General features: G+C 40.4%; 1 protein-coding gene across 2 annotated transcripts in view; it reads right to left on the minus strand.

The window, feature by feature from the left end:
- Positions 1-10,265, minus strand: part of IPCEF1 (interaction protein for cytohesin exchange factors 1) — an 81,814-nt gene extending 71,549 nt beyond the window's left edge. Inside the window, exon 1 of one of the 2 annotated variants that reach the window (XM_023923404.2) lies at positions 10,194-10,265. The gene's annotated coding sequence lies outside the window, so the exon portion shown is untranslated. The remainder of the gene's footprint in view (positions 1-10,193) is intronic. The other variant, XM_086877304.1, reaches the window with a different exon arrangement.
- Positions 10,266-10,481: the final 216 nt, after the last annotated feature.

Below are 10,481 nucleotides of genomic sequence, written 5' to 3' on the forward strand. Positions count from 1 at the left end.
TTGTACAGCAGTGAATTTGCAGAAGGCTTTCTTTCCCACCCCTCAGGCTGTCTGGGAGGAACAATCAGCTGTAGGTTTCTCTGCAGACTAACCCCACATTAAAAATCTGAACCAGCATGACCCAGCCTTCTTAGGCCATGGAGTTCTTAACCATTAACTACTTGTTGGACCACAGCAGATTCCTATCAGCAGCACTTTTCCTGGTCCAGCCACTGCATTAAGGTTGGATGAAGCACTGGTTTAAAGAGCAGAATGTGAAAGCTAGTGGAGTGCCCTGCTCCAGCAGAGCTAAGCAAGGATTCTAGGCTTGCCTACAAGACTCAGGATTCAGTGGGATGCTCCTTGGGACTTCTTATCCTCTGAGAGGAGATAATGAGAGTCTAAAAAGATATCTAGTTGCTGTGCATGACTCCAGGAATTCCACTTAACCAAAGCAGGGTAGAAGTTGGTAATGTGGAACTGCATTCATTTGTGTAAACTGTTAGAGACTACAGATATACAAGATATCAAAAAAATCATTAGTTATAACCATTTTTTAATCCCAAAAATAGTAGTCAAATTAAATATTTAATTTAATCCTTTTCCAATCCTGCCTTGTCGCATATTTCTCTTTTTTTGGAGAAACTCTAAGGGACCAAACATTGCCCATAGCTAAAAAGCTTTTAGGAGCTAGGTGTGAAGATACTTTAGAAGGAATGCCACATATAAATCTGACTCTACCAAAATCTGTAAGAGATAACAGGTTCATTTCAATGATTATACCCATGAGAGGGTCCCCCTCCCACAGGTGTCTGCTCAACCTCCTGCTGTAGAAGGTGACAGCAGTATGGGCATCTTGTCCCCAAAGACACGGTGCTCTGTACATACACAATGGACTGGGCAGTGGTTGCACCACAAAACACAAACCCTAAGCTGCTCTTTACACAACTTTTCCATACCACAGCTCAAACCATCTCCTTCCCTCTTCTCTAGTAAGGAAAACTGTGCATTCTAATCCACAATAATTCAACAAATAAGATTTAGACACTGACAATTTCTGTTACCACACAAAAAAAACAAAAAGTGGAATCACTCCAAACAGATCAAAGTAGAGACTAAAAACCTTGAAAGAAAATTTAAAGTCATCCCGGACAGACCGATATCCAGCTGTATTTTTTTTTCTTAGGGATAATCTGCAGACTTAATTTTTTCAAGGTCTTCACTAAATACAGTTCAGCTGAATCCTCTGCAGGCACAGAAACCCCATCAAGCACAGGGCATTTCAAAGACTGAGTAGTGGGTGGTGACCACTGCCATGCACTACTGAGTTATCCACAGTAACAGAATAGTTAGGAGACTGACAGCAGGGAAGATTGTCCAGCTGCAGAAGAGCACTGGTTTACAGTTCAAGGCCTTTCCATTCCCCCATTTGCTTTGCTGTTCTGAGCAAGCTCAGTTTACCTCTGTCTCAGTCCCACTAATCATCCAAGGAAAGCAATGGCTCTTCTCTCCTGCAGATGGAAGTGTTGTGAAGGGCAGATGTAAATCCAAAGAACACTAGGGAACTTCGCTCCCCAGATGTGGGGATTGCAGTCCCCAGCCAGCACCCAAAACAAGTACTTGTTATTAAATGCTGGCTGAGACCTATCCACCTCATTAACAGTAGCAATTAGCCTTTCAACACAGGAAATAAAAATATGCAAAGAGGCAAAATTGCTGACCAAACTGTCATGAGCTTAAGTTAATGAAGCTGATGGCAATGCCATAGCTACAATGACACAGAAGTCAGCTCTCAGAACAAGAACAGGAGGTACTCTCCCACAGAAACAGCTCTGGTCCAGAGGCTACCAGTGCTCCAGTCCCCACATAACAGCATTAGTGCCCATGCATTCTTAATAGTCATTTTTCTTAGGGTTATGTGCAACATCTGCTGCTGATGTCTGACAGCAGAGCCTAAGGAAAAAACTAAATTTTTTAAACCTACCCATCCTTCTCCTATAGAAAGCCTCCAGCTTCCAGGCACCTACAGAGGAAACTCCTCAATTTTTTTTATTTTTTTGGCAGGGAAGCCAGATGATAGAGCTGAACCTGTGTGTTCAATTCTAGTTTCATAACATTCAATCTTGAGAAAACTCTTCCTTTTACCCCACCATTTAAAAATTTCAGACATTGCTAGATAGTAAGGAAGTTTTCTCAACTTACATAATGCTTTGCCTTCTCTTCCTCTTCCCTTACATCCTCCAAGTGGATGAAGCAGAGGACCTGGGCAGAGCTCCACGAAGACTGCAGTAGGAAGAGCAGTGATTCTTGCTACCTTCTCACCAGTTGTGCTACAGGCATGAGCAGGAGATGAAGTGAGCACCAGACTTTCTCAACCATGTGAGGATGCTCCACGTCAGCCCTTTGCTTTCTTTCTTCAGATCTACTGGCACCCCCTTTTCTTACTCTTCAGTTCCAAGAATTGTTTTACCTGCCGAGCTCACTTCAGTTCCAGGAACATCTGGGGCTGAGAAGCGACCAATGGTTCAGAACAGCTACTTTCCCCAAGCCTCCATCAGCCCAGCTGCAGCAGGATGCAAGTTGCAAGTGTGACAACTGAGAGGGGAGAGAAGCTCTGGGAGTTTGCTCTGGCACAGGCTAAGGCTGGGAGGACTGGAAGAGGACTGACGTAATGAGACCTATATAAGGCTTTGTGACAACTAGCAGTTGTCTCAGTGGTTTTACAAGTATCAGTTGTATTTACTCCAGCTGAAGTGTTGCTGTCTGCAATAGAAATTCAGCTTTCCTATGGCTGCTTCTCAATTCAACATTCATGAAACAGCCAACACCCTTGGTCAGGATCAAGGGCTCATCATGGCAGATACTAGGTAGATAAAGAAGATGACATCATCCCATCCCAAAGACTTGGCAGAGATAAAGAGGGAGTAAGATGATGACAAAGTACCTGGAAAGGGAAAAAACAAATCCAACCATGTTCCCTCTTGGCCTCTATCAAAATAATGATTATGTGTAAAGCCCTGATTGTATGCATATACGTAAATAAAAATCAAGACTCATACTCAGCACCGGGAAGTTATTTGGCTAAAGTCTGCAAGCTCTTGCCTGTAATAATCTTTCTGCCTTCTGACTGGAGCCAAGAAAAGGGTTTAGCATTTTTTCTTTTCTCTAACCTAATACTATTTGTAAATGTGTTTTTCTTCTCTCCTATCTTTCCAGTTGGTTTTATTTATGTAGACATGCCAGTGTGGTAAATTTCAGACCTATAATTTGTGGCTTCCTGACTTGGGGATGATTCTGAAGTAGTTCTTATGTGGCTGTTCCTCCAGCTGAATGTTTACACACACATACACTGTGCATAGCTTTTACTTATGTGCATGACCAAGGGTTCTGCATGCTTCACATAACTTTTCAGAGTCTACATGTGTTTCTGATCATGACAACACATTGAAAATATGTGCCTACAAAACACATTTTAAATGCATTTATACAACACAGTATGTGCTTACCCTTGAGGTGTTTTCTATATATAGAAAAGCTGAAGATTAGGCTTCCTGTTCTCATTCTTTCCCTTTAAGTTCTTCTCTTGCTATTTATTGTATCCAGGTTTCCATTACCACTCAGCTATAGGTTATTTTTCATTGGCAGAAAATCAGTCAAACCTGAATTCTGATAACACACATGCACATGATAAAGCATGAGATATCCCCTAAGGAGATACCTGGACTTTCACATTTGAGTCAATTCAACAACAGTTACAGTGTGGGAATCAGCTCAATGTCTGCTGAGACCACACCTCATAAGCTTCAAGGTATCAAAAAGTATAGTTACGAAATACTATCAGTGCTCACTGTCACCATGTTGAACATATATGTGCTTTAAATCTCTTCTCTTTAAAAAAAAAAAAAAGTAAACCAATAAATTCAGTCTTGTTTTTAATGGTTTTAAACAGAATGGTTTTAAACAATGATTTAGCTCCAAAGTCCTTTTTTTCATTTGGCCGTTTTAGCTTGTGGATGAGGCCCAACAAGCCATTCTAAGTTTCCCTCCCTCTCCAGATACCAAACTTGGAGGCATTTATAAGAACTTTCACACCTGAATCTAGTAATACGCCACATGCAGTATAAAAACTCAGTCACCTTATCAGCCCCAAGCAGGAAACACAAAGAGCCATGGCTAGGTCTTGATTGGCCCACACTTCTGAAAGCATTCACTCTTCTAAGACTTTACAGTATGAGAATTAAACATTTCTTTCTCCACCATGACCTTCCTCTTCCTAAGGCCAAGATGTAAGAAGGGGAGGCAGGCAGGCTGCAGCATGCAGCCCTGGGAGCTGCACTCACAACTTGCCAGTCCCCAGTTAACAGCTCCAGCCACCTCTGGGGCAGCCTTCCCCCACTGAGAAAATACATATGGCCACATACATATCACCACAGCCTGAAGACACTAACATTTTAAACTAGGTAAGTTTAACAAAATCACTAGGTGTGTTCCAGAACCTTTGGACTAATCTTAAAAACTTGAGCACTCCTAAAAGTTAACAGGGCTACATAAATGTATTCACATGCTGATAAATGCCTGCAGGACCAAGACCTAAGTTAAGCAGATTCTACAAACCTCATTATTGTCTGTATTTACAGAATATGATCTATCTGACATATGTATGTTCCCTTTTGGTCATCATTATCTTGAATGGATTTTTTTATTTATGTGCATGACTAGACAGGCTGTGTTTTGTATGAATACCAGCATTCATCCACAGAATACAATAAAACATCTTTCTCCCACTGCAAAAGTTTGTCTGGGAGCAGAGACCCAAGGAGCTCAGCCAAGCAGTCAAATGCCACAAAAAAATCCACATAGGAAATCATGTAAGCAAACAATTTCCAAAGTACTTGTACACCAGGCTGTGATACATAATCTGCTTCTTGCACTGTTACGGACAAGCCAATTTTTACTACATTACCTCTCACCCATTAACTTTCTCTTCCTAAAGAGAATGCTGGACCTGCTGATAGGATCATTGGGAAGAGAAAAGTACTGACAAGGAGCTGTTTTAGATAGCGAGGAAGCTGAAGGACATACGATGGCAAGTTTGAGAGAGAAAGGCTCAAGCATGTCCTGAAAGCACAAGTGTTCCCAACAGGTGTCCCTGTGCTGGTTCTGTGTATCCTAGAGCCAGTCAGGTATCCAAGAGGCAGAGACTGATGCTAAAAATAAATAATTAACTTACAGTCTCAAGCCAAAAGCCATTGTGAATAATTTTGTTCCCCAAAACATTTACTATGCTTGGGCCTTCTTTAAAGCCTGGAATGGAATTTCAGATCACTGTAAGACCCAAATTTTATCTAAATCCGTAATTTTCGGGAGAAAAAAATACAACAGGAATTTTAAGTCAAATTATCTTCTAATCAAATTAAGGACCGCTTTATCTAGTTTCTTCCATTCTGTTAAACCCAGACTCTCTTTTATTATAAATTAAATTCAGAATAATCCACTTTTTCTGTTCATTCTGATGATGGTTTTTCGGGAGAATAAATAGATATTTATCAGAAAAGGAATAGAAATAAACCATTATTTTTTAAGAAGGCTAAGTGGCGCCTGATAGTCTACAATCTGACAAGTTAAGCAAACAAGGAGAAGGGGAAACCCTACCTTGTAAATAAGGCAATTATAAATCTAGTTTTAACACGCTGGAATAAAGCCAAAATCTAAGTGTGAAGGACTGAGAGAAAAATCTGTTGTAAATTCCTTCAAGTGAAAGTCCCTATTTAAAAGGCAAAGAACATATTTTAGCAAAGTCATGAAGTCACATGAGTTGTTTGGGTTTTTTTCAAAGCACAAATCTAGATGAAATTTGACTTCTTTTTAAATAGGCAGAGATGCACACAGCTGCACTTGTGAGTGTAACTCTTACACTAGAATGAGAATAGCAATGATTAAATAGGTTTTGGACTGAACTTTTGTAGGTACTGCAGCCTCAATGATTGTGAAAATGTCTTACATATTCTCAGTTGAAAGAAAAAAGAAAAGAGAAACATACCTCTCATATAGGAATATAGTGAGAAATTACACATAAGCTGTTTCACTAAACTTTCACTTGAGCCTGGTTTTATCCTCTTTCTAGGTAAGGGGGCTGTGTGGGCAGGGAATATGACAACAGCAGACTCATGTTTCTTGACTATAGTTTGTAAGTCTAAGCTCTTTGGAAGGTTTGGAAAGACAGAGCTGACAAGTCATGCCATTCCATCTCAAATATTATGGTTGAGTAGTTTAAACAGAATTCAGTACATGGGTATTTACATTCACCCACAGGCATACACACATGTAAATACTTTTTATACTTCTATAAAGCTCAGGCAAATTCCACTGAAACTAGGAAACCAGACTGGAAAATCCACTTACATTACACCTTTGCATTTTAGTCATAAATTAAAAAGACTGTGGGTGTTGTGACTAACTTACAGAGAGTAAATTGAGCCACTGCATGGTGTTTACCATGGGGTAAGCTGTTGCCTCTCCTGATTTTTAATTGGAGGTTAACTTTGGCACACTCCACTATAAACAAGGCCTGGCACTAAAAACAAAGAGACAAGGAATCGTTTCATGGATGTATTCCCATAGTTCATCAAATATTCATCACTTACATTGTCCAGATATATTGTCAAAGGTGATAAACACACACATATCAATAACAATAGTCTGATATTCTGCTCCATTCCTCATCACAGAGGTACCCAATCCTGATTCCAAGAAAAGGAACAGCACAGTGTGCAACCATACCAAGAACATCAAAGGTCTGGCTCCAACTCTCAGAAGCCCTCCTGAGCAAGTGTAGCTAAACAGTACCTGGATCCTGGCCCCCATTTCTATTCACCTTACCTATAATTGCACACATGTACAAAAGTGACTCTGTAGTAGATATACAATGACCCAGCAACACTTCACACACCACGCACACAACACCAGAAGGCCTGGTGGAAAACACACCAGTCGCTTGCTGTCACTCCTGATCAGTCATGATGCTGATCACACAAAAAGTTACTGCAAGAAAGGGTCCTGGCAGAAAAGTGATGGCAAACCCCAGAACAAAGCTACTGTAACACCACAGGAGTCTCAGACTGACCAGCTGGCAAGACTGCCACATTTCAGGCAGTACATACTTGAACATGCCCATCTTACTTGGAGCTGTACTGTGGCTCAAGCAGACATGAAGAGACACAAATATCTCATAAATTTATGAAAACTTCAAAAAAAGAGAGGTTGTTTTTGTTTTTTTTAGCTTATCAGGATGTTACGCTCTTGTATTGTTACACTGCAAAGTATATTATTCCCCCTCAAAAATTAAAACACAACACACTTAATCACAGGTTGTTCCCACTAATAAATTACCTATTTAGTATGTTTACATAGGCTCTTTTCCACAGTACAAGTCATGTTGAAATTGCCCTAATTAAAATATCTCCATTTATTTGCATGACTAATCAGTACTTATCTGTAACATGGCACTTTATATCTTCAAAGCACTTCAACTGCATATAAATGGATTATCTGAAAACTTGCCCAAAAATGTATCTTGAAATCTGATGCAGAGACTCAGCCATTGTTTCCTAAAATAACTACTGGCTTTACGTGCACTCTGAATCGTAGTGAGGGCAATACTGACAGGTCTGCAGAAGCACGTGTGTTGCTTATGGAAAGAGTAAATATGCCACAGAAGAGATAAAGGCAGCAGACCAGAGAGTGTTCCTTGATGACATGAAAAAGCAGATGGCTCAGTCCTTTGAGTGGTAGTAAAGACAAAGTCTATCCCACTTCCCACCATGCTTTTTGCTGAAAAGAGCTGTCACACTCATGTGCAAATGAAGTCCCACATCCCTAAAATTGCTTGCAAGAGACTTGCCACCATTCTTTCACTTCCTCCTCTTTGGAACTTTCTACAGACTTGAATGTCAAAATATTCAGGACATCTGGTGCTGCTTTCTGGAAACTCTGGCCACTGATGATTTGCACTGCATGAGAAATAAATTTCTTGGTATCATGCCACCCATGTGTCTCCCATAAAGCTCATACCCCCGGGCCACCCACTGGCTGAAAGATGAAGGTGGGTATTTTTTGCTTCACAGCTTGTTTTAACAAGGAACTTACATACAGAAACAAGCTACCTCCATAAGCACAGAGCTGCCTTACCTGTCTGCAAGTTATTTTCCTTTTTAAAAATTAAAAATTACATTAGAAATGGCAGTGATGTGTCTTTCAACTCAGGAAGTAGTATAAAAGAGAAGACTTTGTAGGTCTAGCATCTTGATTTTAAAAGGCCAAATTATATTTTAGAGCTATCCATACACCTTCTCTTGCCAGAATGTAGCACCATTCCAAATACTTTCCTTCAATTAAGAGGAAAACCCCCATAGTTCCTCAAAACAAAAAGTGGTGTTTTTGAAATGTTCTGCAAGTGCCTTAACTGAAGAACGACAATGTTAATTTTTGATGATGATTTTACTCTAGGTAAGTACCAAACTGCAAAATTACTGATTCTGAATGTATGCTCCCTGTCCCTCTTTCCTGTGTGGTGGCCTTGAAGTGCATCTTCTCACACATTCATTTGATTGCTTCAGGGTCCTCTAAACCTCCACATGTCACTATTATGGTTATGGTGAAGTGTGCATGGCGGCTTTTATCCAGAAGGGCCTGAAAGAACTTGATGAACTCTACCAGGATGCAATCACATACAGCCTACTCACATCTCTGCAAATTCATAAGGCTGTAGAAATATCAAGAGATCATTAAGTCTGTCCCTCCCAGCAGGATCAATTATACTCGGGCTACTTCTGACAGAGGCTGCCTAACCCGTTCTTTAAGACATCAAATAATGGAGGTTCCACAGCTCCCTTCAGCATCTTAAACCAGTGCTTAGCTCTCCTTGACATCAACCAAATTCAACCTCTGTGCCGCAATTTAAGCTTATTGTCTCTTGTCCTATAAATTTCACACATAAATCTTTAATGTTTGTTCTTGTGACACCAATGCAGTCATCTTTTCTTAAGACTATGCAACATAGATTGATTTAATATTTTCTCAAAGGCCAATGTTTTCTAAGCAAGAGGGGCTGTTGCCCCTCGCTGAAACTACCTGCTGTGGTAAGTACTTCATGTTATTGCAGGCACTGCCAGCCCTAAATTGACAGTCACCAAAAGGAATGGAAGTGCCCCCCTTGCACAGTAAATGAGATGCTCTCTTGAAGAATCTGCTGAGAACCAGAGGCCCAGTTCTGTGTTGGTTAGAAATACAAGTCATTTGCCATCAATTCCCAGGCAGTTCATTAATCACACTGACAGTCACACAGTTTGGTTTAGTCTCAAAAGAAGATTTGAATGCCTGCTGGCTGCATCCCTCTTCAGCTTTGGGAAAAAAGAAAAACCCAAAGAAAAGCCAGACAATCAAGATCTGAGCAAAGCTTCTCTGTATTGCTTTTTCCATTCTGCTGCTCTTTAGACCCATTCAAATGTACTAATAAGTACAATAGAGAACAATTAAATCCCCAACCCAGCACACTCAGGAAGTTAAAACTACAAGACAAGGCTTGCTAAAAAAAAAAATCTGACCATCTAAATAAGTAAAACAGAGAGTAATAAAGAGATAGATCACTAAAAAAAGAAGAAAAAGACTTCTTTGCCAATGTCAATATAAACAAAATATCCACAAAAAAAAAAGATACATCCTAAATGTAGAAAACTAAGGATGCGGCTTCAGAGAGTACGTGTGGGGTTTTCTGCAAAACTACTGCTCCCCCCAACTCTGTCACATGTCTGTCCCACTCCTGACCTGGGAGGTTTTTTCAGCACTAAACGCCCTTCACTACCACTGAGCTTCAGCAGACAAACATGTACATTGGGTGCTAACTTTACAACATGAGCAGCACATGAGAAATTGAGTTAGCATTTTTTGGTGGGTGACTGAGGCAACGAATCTCGCAGTTTACCTCTGTATTTCAAGAGGGGAGCAGGAGACACAGAAGCTACCAAGTCTGAAGGACCCCCATCCCTAGCACATATCCCATGTCTCCCACCACGAAGAACTGCTAGAAATACAACTTATAAAGAACAAATCATGCCTAAAATGTTCATAAAGCATCATTACTTTAAAATAAAAACTCCTTATAACCTAGTTGCAATATCTATTGCCTCTTCAATCCTCTTAACATAGCTTCAACTTACCACCAATTTAGAGAGATCTCAGGAAAACCATTAAGTTTGCACACATGAAGCAATAGCTTTTGCCCCCACCCCGGAGACTCCTTTCTGTCTTCCTTTTCCTCCCCCACCCAAGCCCAGAATACAGGAAGAGAGATCACCAGCTGCCTGCTGAAGAAAACAACTACCAAATAGTGTGCATCATTCAGATGGCTTGGGTGATTCAGCTTTTCCATGTGAACTTTAAGTGGCACAAATGGTGCTTTGTGCATTTCTGAATCAAACATGTATTTAATAGTCTAAGTACATAAC

This window comes from Cyanistes caeruleus, chromosome 2, assembly GCF_971803275.1.
Source record: "Cyanistes caeruleus chromosome 2, bCyaCae1.hap1.1, whole genome shotgun sequence".
Taxonomy (NCBI): Eukaryota; Metazoa; Chordata; class Aves; order Passeriformes; family Paridae; genus Cyanistes; species Cyanistes caeruleus.